The 15784-nt window shown below is 39.3% G+C and overlaps 1 protein-coding gene across 7 annotated transcripts in view; it reads right to left on the reverse strand.

The window, feature by feature from the left end:
* ADK (adenosine kinase) overlaps window positions 1-15784 on the reverse strand; it is a 305830-nt gene that overhangs the window by 169902 nt on the left and 120144 nt on the right. The gene's annotated exons all lie outside the window — the stretch shown is intronic.

A 15784-nucleotide genomic window follows, 5' to 3' on the forward strand; every position in this document is an offset into this window, starting at 1 on the left:
CAAATGTGTCAAGGTCCCTCTGGATGGCATTCCTTCCTTCCAGCATATCAACTGAAACACACAGCTTGGTGCCATCGGCAAACTTGCTGAGGGCGCACTCAATCCCACTGTCCATGTCAGCAATGAAGATGTTAAACAAGACCGGTCCCAACACCGATCCCTGAGGGACACCACTCGTTACTGGTCTCCAGCCAGACATTGAGCCATTGACCACAACTCTTTGTGTGCGGCCATCCAGCCAGTTCTTTATCCACCGAGTGGTCCATCCATCAAATTGATGTCGCTCCAATTTAGAGACAAGGATGTCGTGTGGGACAGTGTCGAATGCTTTACACAAGTCCAGGTAGATGACATCAACTGCTCTACCCCTGTCCATCAGTTCTGTAGCCCCATCATAGAAGGCCACCAAGTTGGTCAAGCAGGATTTCCCCTTAGTGAAGCCATGCTGGCTGTCACCAAGCACCTTGTTGTTTTTCATGTGCCTTAGCATGCCTTCCAGGAGAATCTGCTCCAAGATTTTGCCAGGCACAGAGGTGAGACTGACTGGTCTGTAATTCCCTGGGTCATCCATTTTCCCCTTCTTGAAAATGGGGGTTATATTTCCCTTTTTCCAGTCATCGGGAACTTCACCTGACTGCCATGATTTCTCAAATATGATGGCCAGTGGCTTTGCAACTTCATTAACCAGCTCCTTCAGGACCCGCGGATGGATCTCATCAGGACCCATGGACTTGTGCATGTTCAGATTTTTGAGATGGTCTCAAACCAGATCCTCTCCTACAGTGGGCGCAAGGTCTTCATTCTCACAGTCCCTGCATCTGCCTTCCCAGACTTGGGTGGTTTGGTCAGAGCCTTTGCCAGTGAAGACCGAGGCAAAGAAGTCATTCAGAACCTCAGTCTTCTCCAAATCCTGTGTAGCCAGTTCTCCTGAGAGCTTCTGGAGGGGGCCTATGGTCGTTCTCCATAGTCTGTTTTTTATTTGCTATGTACCTGTAGAATCCCTTCCTGTTATCTTTAATACCTCTAGCTATGTTTAATTCCAACTGGGCCTTAGCTTTCCTAACCTGGTCCCTAGCTTCTCGGACAACATCCCTGTACTCTTCCCAGGCCGCCTGTCCTTGCTTCCACTTATTATAAGCCTCTTTCTCCATTTGAATTTTCCTCAGGAGCTCCTTATCCATCCAAGGACGTCTCCTGGCCCTCCTGCTGCACTTCCTTCTGGTTGGGATGCAACACTCCTGAGCTTGCAGCAGGTGATCCTTGAATATCAACCAAGGGCCTTGGGCCCCTCTGCCCTCTAGGGCTGTATCCCATGGAACCTTCCTAAGCAGGTTCCTGGAGAGGCCAAAGTCTGCTCTTTTGAAGTCCAGGGCAGTGAGCTTGCTGCACGCTCTTCTCACTGTCCTGAGGATCTCAAATTCAAGCATCTCATGATCACTGCATCCAAGACTGCCCTGGAGAGTCACATTTCCAACAAGTCCTTCCCTGTTGGTGAGCACGAGGTCAAGCATGGCACCTCTCCTTGTCGGCTCCTCTATTACTTGCAGAAGGAAGTTGTCTTCTACACAATCGAGGAACCTCCTGGACTGCTTGTGCCGGGCTGTACTGTCCCTCCAACAGATGTCAGGGTGGTTGAAGTCCCCCATGAGAACAAGGGTCTGCGAGCGTGAGGCTTTTCCTATCTGTCTATAGAGTGCTTCATTCGCAGGTTCTCCTTGATCAGGCGGTCTGTAACAGATCCCCACAGTAATGTCTCCCATAGCTATATTCCCTTTAACCCTGACCCACAAACTCTCTGTGGACTGCTCACCTGTCCCGAGACAGAGTTCCATACTCTCCAGCCTATCCCTAACATAAAGGGCAACTCCCCCTCCCCGCCTGCCAGGCCTGTCTTTTCTAAAGAGCCTGTAACCTTCCATTCCAACACTCCAGTCACAGGAGCTATCCCACCATGTTTCTGTGATGCCTATTATATCATATCTCCCTTTCCTGTTTCCTCTGAGAAGCTGGAAAGCCCAGACTCAATTGTGATCTCAATTAATCTAGTTTTACATTGCTGTAAGTTTATCCACATCAACTGAGTTGTGCATAATTCATGCAGATGCAAATAAAATCAAATCCATACCTGGTATGACCCTGTATATATTATCTTTTTATTGGAAACTTACTTTTTTCTTTTACCTGAAAGAGTACCCACAAGTAGGCGCGTATATTCAATGTTTAAAAATTACCCAACATCATCTTCTACAATGTATGTATTGACCACTATTAAACTATAGTTAAGACCTATGTGAAGGATTAACATCCAGTACGGGAGATACTTTAAAGAGTAACACTTGAAGACTTTAAAACAAAAAAGAAAACAATGTCTCATCTGCATTAAAGCATGTACAAAAATAAAATGTTGAACTTGGAAACCCAACAACTTATGAAACAGAATATGGAGTACTGTGTCTTTCTGCTTTTTCTACAAACATGGTAAATCCAGAACATATAACTAGAATTCCTCTAAGGATAACAAACTACAATGTTTTGTTTTTAAAAAAAATTAATAGAACTTCGCTTTAAAAATCTGTTTTCTTTTCAGTCACCATCCCAAAATATTCACCTGAGAGGAACAGCTCCCTAAGCACCTTACTTCTGTATTCAGAGTTGATGAAGATCAGGTAAACCACCTGACAAATCACTCAAATACCTTAAACCACTAAATGACCACATGTGACCCTTACAAAAACTTAAATTAGTGATAGGTATTTCAGCCTACTCTTATTGATCTCACTAATAAAAAGATCCTTTAAAAGTGGACAAAAAGAGCATCCCTGAAAAATGTGCTTTTCTTCTATCACCTAAATTCACAAATTTAGGATTTTCTCATTTACTTTGCTCTGCATTTTGGAATGCTTACTATTGATGGAAGACTTGCTGTTGATGAAGATTGTACTCTATGGGTGCAATGCCAATCCACAACTTAATTTTGAAATGAAAGTGTTGGAATAGCTCCCACCAGGCTAAAAAAAAAAAAGGAATCAGAGAAATATCCAGAAAGAGCTGCTTTTCAAAACATCCTCTAGGAACTTTGTTCCTACTAGCACCATAACCAATATTTGTTGGAAAAAGCAGAAGTGGAAAGTCGCGTGGCCAAAATTTGGTGTGATGTACTCTGGGCCTGTATGTGTGATAGAGGACAGCCAGTGCTATTAAATAAGACAGAAATCTTCAGCTGATGCATTGAGAATAGAGCAACTTTATCAATTGTTATAAAATTTCTTTTTTTCTTCCTCCCTCATGGCCAATTCCAAATATCCAGAACTATCTGCTGTTCTTTATAATAAATCTGTCATAAATTATCTCCATCTCAGCATATATAACAGTCCATTTACTTTTAAAGAAATATTTTAAAGCATGCTTTATAGAAGGTAATGTAAAACAGTCTAAGCAATAATGTAATTCAACAATCTCTGTTGTTTTCTGCCCAGGGGCACTTACTGCTTTCAGCAGCATCATGCAAGCCAACAAGCCCATATATTGCTTGCACTGTCAGCAGGATATGCTAATTGTGAACCCTGAAGATTCGATGTATTAGACAGCATGTACTTAATCTGAAACCCTACCTGACTGTTTGCTAATTAATTTGCATCCAAAATGATCATCTTATTACTTTGGTACTTTGTATAATCATTTTCTGTACAGCACAAAATCTATCATATTAAAAGTGCACAAGTATAAATGCATGTAACTTAGCATCTAAGGAAAACTAAAATCAAGTGTTTTCAAACTATAAATACTCTGGGATATTTTCCTTCTCAGAAAGATAAAAACTGCAACATAATTTTAAGGATTCTTTCTGGAGTTTTTGGATATTGTCATTATTGTTAGCTGTTCTACTAATGTTAATTACATCATTACATGATTTCCCATGGATAACAACTTGTAATTCCATCTATTTATTCTCTATAGAGGCAGAGGAACACAGTAGATTAGGAGGCTGTCAAGATGATAAAATGACATCAAATGCAAATTCGGATTTGTAATACAGCATGCAAGATTTGGAAATGCTACTTAAAACAGAAGCAGTAAACTAGCTTCAGGCACTGAATGTATGCTTCAGGCAGCAAATGCTCGAAAAAATGCAAAAGCATTAGAACATCTGAAGCAACAACAAAAAATTTTATCTAAACATTATTAAGAGGAGAATTTGTCAATAAATCAACTGAAAGATAAGGACAAGTATCAATATTAAACCACCAGCTATAAGTGCTATAACGCCATTTCTCTTCACACAAAAGCTACCGAGTAATTATATAAGAGGTTAACTCATTAGTCCTTATTTTTAATTTTCCTGAACAAATTCCTAAGCATTTCAGATACTTTTAAACTAAAAGCCAATTTTCTGCTCATACTTATATTGATGGAACCTGACTAATATCAGTGGGGTTATACCAGTACGGATTAAAAGAGAATTCGGTCCTATTATTTTAATTCTGTTAAGTTGTTAGTTGTTACACATAGTACATGACTATTCAAGACTAAGTCCTCAGAATACAAATACACTGCTCTATTAGCAGGCTGTGAGGACATTCATTTTTTTTTAGTAAGTGTAAAGTAATTTGAAATGGAACAGACCAGATCAATGTTACGAAACATTTGAATTTGAAATGGAACAGACCAGATCACTGTTACGAAAGCACTGCCTACGCATACAATTTTAAAACTAACATCACCAATTTTTATTCTGAAGACAATGCAAACACATTTCTTTTTTTACAGTTTAGGTACAAAAATAAGTTCTGTAAAACCAAAGGAATTTAATATTAAAAAGAGCAAGCTGAAATTAAGTTAGAACTTTCAGGTGTTAAAACCTATTTCTGCAGACCCATTATTTTAACAGTGCTGAAAACATTCATCCCTTTATTAACATGACATAACCCACACCCTGGAAAATGCTGTAGAGATTTTATATCTTAACCCATTTGTTTATTTTAAATTGAAACTAGTGAGGGGAGTTCATTGTTTATTTGTTTGTTAATATTTTTATTAATATGTCAATGTGATTATTCGTATTTTTAAGACAGTCTAAAACAGTACTGGACAAATTGTTACTGTAGGCTAGAAGCAGCCTACTACTCACTAGTAGCACCATTGTCCAGGATGAGCAGGCTACCTTTGTAGATATGCAAGTTTGTAACACATATATACCTATATTCACACTCTCTTGTAGAACATATCAATGTATAGGAATTGCCCTGTGGCTACATGATAAGAGAAGGCCAAGATGGGTTCTCTCCCTGGGGTCTTACTCTCTAGGGAGAAGATATGGATCGTGTACTGCCACTTCACCACATCCCTAGGAAGAAGTTACAGACCATGCACTGCCACTTTATCACATCAGCTGGCTGGAGGCTAGTTACCATCACTGACACTCCTTCTAATCTTTATATTTTTTTTATTTACCATTTCTTTTGCCATTTTTACTTTTGCTATTATTTTCCAGAAAACAAACATAGCTGCCACACAAGGACAGATGATTGATTTTTGTGAGGCTGAAATGTGTTACGCTCTAGGTTTCGCATTGAAAGAAGTTTCAGAGGAGCAAGACCATGGCCATAAGCTTCTCAGAGGGGCTGACAAGTATTTACAACATTTAAATTTAGCCTAATAAGCCTAATACTTCTACTGATGAAACACAACAAGGGTAATGAGGATTCTTCATTTTCAGACCTCTCCAGTTTTCTCCTGGAAGTACACATCCACAGATGCCATATAGCAGACAGCAATTTTCTTTTCTCCTTCTATTTCTCTAGGGCACTTAACAAGTTTAAGATTACTGTTAGATCACTTAAATACCATAAACACAAAGCAAATACTAAGCAATAGCCTCCTTCAAAGGGTAAGTTAGAAATGAACGCAAATTCAGTTACTTCAAGTTGACATCTTCAGTAGCTGTTTCTATTCCACCACCACTCCAAAAACAATTGGAACTTAAAAAGGAAACTCATATTACCAGCTTACAGCTAACCTTTGTTAACAGACCAGTGTGTTATGCCTCGTGTGTCTAAATATGATTTATGAATTCTTTAGGTTGCTCCCGCAAAGAGAAGAAATAATTGCCATAGTAAGGAATACTTCAGATTTAACAATACTAAAAATTCACCCTTTAGCAGCAATGATTTTGATGAGTTGCTTCTACAGCTGAGCCACAGGCACCAGCACACCTCCTTCTAAAGCTTTGCATACACAAGCCAAAAGAAATACTTTGTTTGCCGAAACGGATTTGTTAAAATCCCAGTCTAACCCAGTATTTAGAATCACAAACTCATAGAATAGTTAGGGTTGGAAACAACCTTAAGATCATCAAGTTCCAACCCCCCTGCCATGGGCAGGGACACCTCACACTAAACCATATCACCCAAGGCCTTGTCCAACCTGGTCTTGAACACTGCCAGGGATGGAGCATTCACAACCTCCCTGGGCAGCCCATTCCAGTGCCTCACCACCCTAACAGGAAAGAATTTCTTCCTTATATCCAATCTAAACTTCCCCTGTTTAAGTTTTACCCCTTGTCCTATCACTACAGTCCCTAGTGAAGAGTCCCTTTCCAGCATTCCTACAGACCCTCTTCAGATCCTGAAAGCCTCCTATGAGGTTTCTACGCAGCCTTCTCTTCTCCAGGCTGAACAGCCCCAACTTTCTCAGCCTGTCTTCATATGGGAGGTGCTCCAGTCCCCTGATCATCCTCGTGGCCCTCCTCTGGACTTGCTCCAACAGTTCCATGTCCTTTTTATGTTGAGGACACCAGAACTGCACACAATACTCCATGTGAGATCTCACAAGAGCAGAGTAGAGGGGCAGGATCACCTCCTTTGACCTGCTGGTGACGCTCCTTTTGATGCAGCCCAGGATACAGTGTGCTTTCTGGGCTGCGAGCACACACTGAAGCCAGCTCATGTTCATTTTCTCATTGATCAACACTCCCAAGCCCTTCTCCGCAGGGCTGCTCTGATTCTCTCCTCTGCCCAACCTGTAGCTGTGACTGGGATTGCTCCGACCCAGGTGTAGGACCCTGCACTTGGCATGGTTAAACTTCATGAGGTTGGCATCAGCCCACCTCACAAGCGTGTCGAGGTCCCTCTGGATGGCATTCCTTCCCTCCAGTGTATCAACCGAACCACACAGCTTGGTGTCATCAGCAAACTTGCTGAGGGTGCACTCAATCCCACTGTCAGTGTTTGGAAACGTTAGAACATTTTGGAAAGTTTATGGTAACAGATGTAAGAAAACAAGGATGTTACACTCATTCCTGCAATTAAATATGACATAATAGAATCATGTCAACTTTTCTTGAGAAACTTTCCTTCGCTATAAGGCAAAAGTAGCATTCTCAAGTCAAGGAACTGTACCTAATTTCCTAAATTCTGAACAGAAGATAGTAATGTTAAAAAAGGAGAGCTAGAAATACATCAAAACAGGTATGTTGGACTGCTTCAGAATGAGGTTTTTAAAAGACAACAACTCTACAGTTCTGTAGGCTGCACAATGAGAAGATACTAATGTAGGAAGCTGTAAAAATCCTTTTAACCCTGAACTCACCAGAAATCACACATGTAAGAAACTCAGGTGTTTTAATATTAACTTCCTTCTCCCAACCAAAAACCTCTACAATAATAAAAAACCACAACACTGAAACAGAATTCTAAGCTTATTCATCAAATGCTTAAAAAAACCCAAACTACAAAAAAAAAAAAAACACCAAAAAACAAACACAAAAACCTTTTTAAATTGTTACTAACCTGTCAATCCACACCACTACCAGTTTGTACATACCAAGCTTACAATTAGCAGTATTCTACAGGACCACAATGATTTCTGACAATTGGGTCAATGATGGGTCCCACTTAATGAGTATTAATGACATTATCAGGTATGTTGAAATCAGCCAATTTGTGGAATTGCAAAATGATATTTCTCTTGCAAAATGATATTTCTCTTAAGAGAAAAATCCAGTGTTTTGGTAAGGTGTAAGCTACCTTAAAAACAAGGAAGCTATTACAACTACATTACTACTGAGCATATTTTATTTTGTCACTTCACTGGCTTAAATACATCTCAAGATGTACCTTCGCTATTCTAATACACAGCTATTGTATGACAAAGCCTTTATGGCAGGAGAGTACATTTTTTTCTCACATGTCACCAGAAGACAACAATCAACTAAGAGTTGATTTCTCCAGTAAAAATTCTACTTTTCTGTCTGGGAGAGTACATCACCCCAAAACATCCCACTGTAGCTACTTTGAAAGCAATCACAATTTTTCCTCCCTTGAACAACCTATTATTCCAAGACAAGGTCTCCTTGAACTGCAGGAATGAAACAAATGTACCTGGACGAAAACCAAGCTATTGTTACTAGTACATGGATAAAATTTGTTCAATCAATCACAGGTAATTGTTCCCAGGTATGCACAATAAAACCTTGCTGCTTCCATCAAAATACCTAGAATCATTGTCTTCAGCAAAGCCTAGAAATTTAAATAAAAGGTGAATGTTGATGAGCATTTTTCCATTTGTATATTTTGTACTGAAATCCAGTGAAAGCCTAAAATTTGGTTCAGAAAAGATGCTAGATAATTAACCACTTCAACATTTACTTCACTGTACTGTGTCGTACCAAAAAGAAAAAAAGATTCTGCTTACTCAAAATCTGCTAAAATGATATCCAGCTAAAGCAAGCAATAAATCCTATCTATGCAACCAGTATTATCTTTTTCATTCACGCTAGCTGAAGTTCCAGTTATTTGCAGTCTTCTGCACAAATCTATATAAAAAGGTGTATATATAAAGGTGTTATATATATAAAAATAAATTATTTTTTAAACCACTCTACCTACAAGCCCAATTTTTCCAGTGCACTCAAGAGAGATGCATGTTGGAAAGAAGAGGGCATTACAAAATTTTCAGAACAACCAAAATACGTAGGAGACTCCGGAACTCCATCTACCCTAACTACCCGACTCAACATACAGAGGACAGAAAAAATGAACTCAACACTATTAACATCAAATGGAACAGCACAAGGGGTTTGAATACACAACTCAGTGGTTCTCTTCAAGTTCTCAAGCTATTTCAGTGAGTAATCCTTCATGAGGTTATCATAAACATGTTAGATGTGAAAATGACTGGCAAAAACAAGTCAGATTTTTCTTTATAAACAGACTTTAATAAAGCTCTCATTTTACCTTACTTAATTGCACAAATAAAATACACTCCTCTTACGTACCACAGAGTCTGTATGAAATCTTGCTTTCTTGTCATGCTATACATTCACCGTAATCGTACAGCAAGTATCCAAAAATTAACTGATCTCTGCCTTGGCAAATCAATAGATTTCTGTGCAGTACAAAGGAAACTAGTATATCAAATATTTTTTTCGCTTTTAGTCTAATGATCACATTTCAGTAATCATAGAACCAAACACAGCTCAATTAATTCCTTTACTGCACTAAGTTTTTCTTCTCTTGACATTCAATTGTAACTCCCATTAACATTAATGGCAGTTATGCATATTTATCACAGTGCCAATAAACTCTCTTAGGTACGCAGTATGGAGTCTGCAGGCAAGTAAGATGATCCTAGAGTCAGGATGGTTTGGGTTGGAAGGGACCTTAGCAGGGACACCCTCCACTACACCAGGTTGTTCAAAGTACCATCCAACCTGAACTTGAACACTTTCAGGGACAGAGCATTCATAACTTCTGTGGGTAGCCTGTTCCAGTGTCTTCACTACACTCACCATGAAGAATTTCTTCCTAATACCTAATCTAAATCTCCCTTTGTCAGTTTAAAGCCATTCCTCTTTGTCCTATCTCTACATGCCCTTGTCAAAAAGACCCTCTCCAGATTTCTCATAGGCCCCCTTTAAGGTACTGGAAGACTGTTAAGGTCTCCACGCAGCCTTCTCTTCTCCAGGCTGAACAAGGCCAGCTCTCTCAGCCTGTCTTCATAGGAGAGGTGCTCCAGCCTTCTGAGCACCCTCATGACCCTCCTCTGGACTCACTCAAGCAGGTCCATGTGCCTCTTGTGTTTGGAGCCCCAAAGCTGGATGCAGTACTGCAGGTTGGGGCTCACAAGAGTGTAGTAGAGAATGAGAATCATCTCCCTCAGTCTGTAAGCCACATTCCTTTTGATGCAGCCCAGCATGTGGTTGGCTTTCCGAGATGAGTGCACACTGCTGGCTCATGCTTAGTTCCTCATCTACCAACATCCCCAGGTCCTTCTCCTTAGGGCTGCTCTGAATCTCTTCTCTGCCCAGCCTGTAGCTGTGCCTGGGATTGCCCCGATCTATGTGCAGGACCTTGCACTTGGCTTGTTTGAACTTTGTAAGGTTGGCATCAGCCCACCTTACAAGCGTGTCAAGCGTCCCTCTGGATGGCATTCCTTCCCTCCAGTGTATAGACTGCACCACACAGCTTAATGTCATCAGCAAACTTGCTGAGGGCACACTCAATCCCACTGTCCATGTCATCAACAAAGATGTTCAACAGCACCAGTCCCAATATTGACCCCTGAGGAATGCCACTCGTCACCAGCCTCCACTCAAACATTGAACTACTGACCACAACTCTAAGTGCAACCTTCCAGCCAATTCCTTATCTGCCAAGTGGTCAATCCATCAAAGTAATGTCTCACCAGTTTAGAGACAAGGATGTCATGTGGGACAGTGTCAAATGCTTTGCACAAGTCCACGGAGATTATGTCAGTTGCTCTTCCCTTATCCACCAGTGCCATGACCCCATTGTAGAAGGCTACCAAATTTGTCTGGCCCAATTTGCCCTTAGTGAAGTCATGTTGGCTGTCACCAATCAGCACCTTTGTTTCCATGTGCCTTACTGTAATTTCCAGGAGGACCTGCTCCACAATCCTGCCACGTACTGAGGCGAGACTGACTGGCCTGTAGTTCCCTAGGTTTTCCTTTTTTTCCCTTTTTTTAAAAAATGATGGTTACGTTCCCCTTTTCTCATCATTGGGAACTTCCCCATCTGCCATGACTTTAAAAATACGATTGATAGCAGTGTAGCATATTCTCTCAGGACCCACAGGATGCATCTCACCAGGTCCCATGGACTTGCGCACCTTCAGGTTCCTTAGATGGTCTCAAATCTGATCTTGTACTACAGCAGGCAGTTCTTCATTCTCCCAGTCCCTGCCTTTGCCTTCTGCAACTTGGGTGTTGTGGTTGGAGCTCTTACCAGTTATATAGAGGGTGAAAAACTGTGGCTTCAGATTTCTTGAATTTCAGTTTTCAGAATAAATTAAACCTAATACATTTTTAAATACTTCATAAATACTGTGATACCCATGTTCAATTTTACAGCTACAGTTTGTATAATCTAAACTCAAGTTATTTTTAAAACACTGAATAGAAGACTGGATTCTTTCAGCTACAAAAGAAAAGTTTCTTTGAAAGACTGCCAAAAATACTTTTATAGCTGATATGTAGCTGACACATTAACCTGCTAAATGTTTGTGGAAGTACTAATGACTAAGCAAGGGATATCAAAGACAGTGAATAAAAGAACAAACAGCTGCCAGTACTTGGCATTCCATTCTGCTATCATAACTAATATGATTGGCAAAGGAAGTTACACCTACTTTATAATAATAATACTACATTTGGCAAAGACTTCTAGATGGAAGCATTCCAGCACTCAATTTTCCAAAAGGTGTTGTATGATTCATTAGAAAGATCAAAATAAAATATACTACTACTGTAGCTGCAATACTGCAAAGAATTATAAAAATAATGCATCGAGGTCAGCAGTCTGCTTAGATACAGGAGCAGTATTATTTTCACACTGTTATACTTTTTACTATGGGATTGTGATGTGGTTGAATGTGTTCCGTTAAATATACATGAATGTTCAATTGACTTGGTGCTGAACGTTTTACTGAAGAGTGGCTTTTCGGATATTATGATAGCACAAAAGTCTAATTTTAAATCATCCATTCTACATCAGTAATGACAGAAAATATTAAAATTTTTCATTGACTATCCACTGAAAAAGCATGGAAATTAATATTTAAGAGCTCCTTACTGCTTTGAAAATCCCCTGAAAGATCCTAAGTTACATAAAAACACAATAAAACTTCAAGTTTCTAACTTACTTTTACTATTGGTCTTATAACTACTATACTCAGTAAAAAACAGAAGCTTACATATTTATGATGATCAATAGCTGTAACTTACGCTAATTTTTACCCAGTACGTTTAAAAGACTTCAAGTACTGATTCTAAACTGTTAGAATAAAGTGATTGTCTTAAAAGAATACTGATTTCAGAATACATAGAACGGTGTTGCAAAACAGGTGATTACAGAATCATTCTTATGATAATAGTAAGTATCAACATAAACCAGAAAACATTATGCAAAAACTGATCTTAAATCCACTGGGGTTACCAAAGAGATTAAATTAGTTGGATATAAGTAACTTAAGAGACTAGGATAGTGTAAGTACAAATGATGCAAAATGACCACTTTCAAATAATACAAGGAGTTTGTTTTTGGCAGGTAAACATATATGCTAAAAATTGTTCAGATAAAAACATCTCAGAAATTGAAGTTTTAAGTTTTAAAAACATGAAAGCACAAGTTTAACATGCTGTTACAAAGTTCACAAAATAAGGCTTCCTTAAGTCTTTCTTTGTGGAATTTATAATGCAAATAAGTATGCAGAAATAGTCATCAGTCTTTCTAACTTACAACAGAAACAGAATCACAATATAAATATTTAAGCAAATGAATAAACACAAATTCTCAGGGCAAAACATTATTTGTTTCATGTACTTAATTGTCAATACCTTCCTTTTAGGAGGCAAGAATCTAGGGATCTGTTACCCACAAAAGCACTATCATCCCCATGTGCTTAATGAGCTCTTGACTGGGACCAGACAGGAAAGTAATGATGAGCTATGTATATTTATTTCAGTGTTTGTACCGTGCATGCTTACCAATGTAAAAATTGATAAACTTACAATTCATATTCAAACATGAGACACCAAAGGAAGCGGGAGACAGCTTCACTCCTTCTTAAACATACCTAAAGAAACAAGTCAATCCCTTTTTTCATTAAGAAAAATGGCCAGGCTCCCTCTTGGATAAGAAAAAAGCATAGTGAGTTTACAGCAAAGGACTTAATGTGGTGTCTCTGGAAGACTTCATAGGGTATGCTAACTCTTAATCACCTGTCTTCATGGAAAAAGTTGGCTAAGAGGAATTTGATGTGCAGGTCTATATGATGCAGTGACAGACTGTCAGCAGCTCCCCATCACTCATCCTATCTTATTCTGACCTTGGTTGCACACTCCCATGTGCCTATCACATGCCAGCTCCAGCAAGGGCTTCCTGGCCTTCTCCCAGAGAAACAGCAACCACTTTATGGTATGTATTTACATAACTAGTTCACAATAATGTTCCCAACAGCTGCCTAAAGTTTCCTTTCCTGCTAGTTTTCTCCTCTACTTTTACATGACTTTATTCCAAAACTGCAGCACAGCATTACAAGCATTTTGTGTAGGACGGCATGTAACTTCAAGGAGCTGCTTTATAATGAGCATTCTAAAAGACAAGACACCTTTACCTGCCCTACCAACTTCTTGACCACCATCCCAAACCCTGAAAAATCAGAGTATTTCCTGAGATAATTTCTTTAACTTTTATTTTTTTCTTAAAATTTGTCTTAAGTAAACCAGGAAAGATTTTATACCACACACTACCAAGTTTTTATCCCAGCACTTAGGAATGCTTTGGAAGCATTTCAACTCATTACAGGATAAAAATTATGTTCCAGATGAAAACCTCTAAAATTAGCAGAATTCTACTAAGGAAAACAATCAATCTCTCATTTAATTAAAACTACTACAAATTTACATAGTTGATGAAGTAAGGGCATGGAAAATATGCAGCAATTGGAAACATGATAAAGTACCTCAAAGTACCGTCTTTTACAGAAAATGTCTGCTTCAGAGACTTACAGCTTTTTGCCCACAGGAATTAATTGTAATCTATAAAAAAATGATAGGATGCAATAGATGGACATCTGAAACACTATGTACTGCAAGCATGGGGAGCAAGAAATAGTTCTTACATTTAAGAAAAGAGAGAACATCATACAGATAACTAAGGATGTGCAATGTGACCTCAATATCATGCAAGATTACAGGCGCTCTTCTTGAATAGTTGAATGAAACATATGGAAGTAAAAGCAGGAAAAATGTCACATGACTTCCTAAGAGTAGATTATGCCAGACAACGCTGACATTTTTCTTTGATATTTAATATATCTGCACTTGAGTGAAGTATTTAACCTAATGCTGCAGAGGAAACTATTAATAAAGCTGCAGAAATGGAAATTGGTAGCACACAAATCCCAGGAAAGTAATAGGCAGTGGTGTCTGTCAATGGGTTATGCTGAAATAGGGATCATCAGGCTTCAAGCAAGCTAATGCTCAAGCTCCTCCAGATCAGCCCTAGGACAGATCTTACAAAACACTAGTGACAGACACCACAGAACAGGGCTAATGAGATTTGCTTACAAAGAAGCTCATTAAAGGAAAAGCAGAAAACCTTAAGAAGGAACCAAATGACTTTGAGAACTATACAACTGTGAAAATAGAAATGGTATGAAATGCCTTAGCATGAAATGCAAGGTCACATATGCCCAATAAATATATTTCTTTAAAAATATAAAAATGTAGGGGATTTTTTGTTGAAGAAAGATCTGGCCATAATAATTGACCACAACTTGACTTAAGACAACCTGACATACCTTAAAAGACACTATTTTTTGAATTAAAAATAAAAAAAATACAGACAGTAAAACACTAAGTCCATTGTAGGAATCCTTGTTACGACCACAGCCAGAATACCTTGTGCAGTCTGGTCACTGTTTTCAGAACAGAAAAATAAAAACTGAACAAACCAGTAAGATCAGGAGAAAGAAGAGAGTATAAAGGGATCCTAAAATAGTTCAGCTTTTGTATAGCTTAGTAAAACAAAGGATGGCAAAGATTGTATACATTAGACTATACATCCTTCTACAATGAGATTACTAGTTCAGTGAATGAGAGGAGAGCAAGGGATGTTGTTTATCTTGACTTTAGCAAGGCTTTTGACAGCTTCTCTCATAACATGCTCAAGTGATGAAGTATGGCTTACATAAATAGACAATGGAATGGACTGAAAACCATCTGAACTGCTAGGCTCAAAGGGTTGCGATCAGCTCAGTAAATCCATCTGGAGACCAATCACTGGTGGTGCACCCCAGGGACTGATACCGAAGACAACACATCTTCAGTAATGATCTGGTTGACAAGACAGATCACACCCTCAGCATACTTGCAGACAACACAGAGCTGCGAGGAGTGGTTGGCAGACCAGATGGTTATAGGGGACTTCAACAGACTGGAGAAACTGGCCAACAGGGATCTCATGAAATTCAACAATGGTAACTAGAGAGCCCTGTACCTGGGGAGGAATAACCCCACTCACCAGGACAGGTTGGGTGGAAAGCACTTTGCAAAAACCAGCCAGAGATCCTAGCAGACAACAAGTCAAACATGACCCAGGAATGCACCCTTGCAAGAAAGACTAACAGCAGCATCCCGGGGCTGCACCAGGAAGAACACTGCCAGCAGGCAGGTCAATGGAGGTAACTGCTCCCCTCTATTCAGTGGGACATAATGGACTGAGTCCAGTAAAGGGCACAAACTGAAATGCAAGAAATCCCACTG

Source organism: Pezoporus flaviventris, unplaced genomic scaffold (assembly GCF_033815535.1).
Source record: "Pezoporus flaviventris isolate CSIRO_AGI_PZ_B2104156 unplaced genomic scaffold, CSIRO_AGI_Pfla_v1 ptg000001l, whole genome shotgun sequence".
In the NCBI taxonomy this organism is placed as follows: domain Eukaryota; kingdom Metazoa; phylum Chordata; class Aves; order Psittaciformes; family Psittacidae; genus Pezoporus; species Pezoporus flaviventris.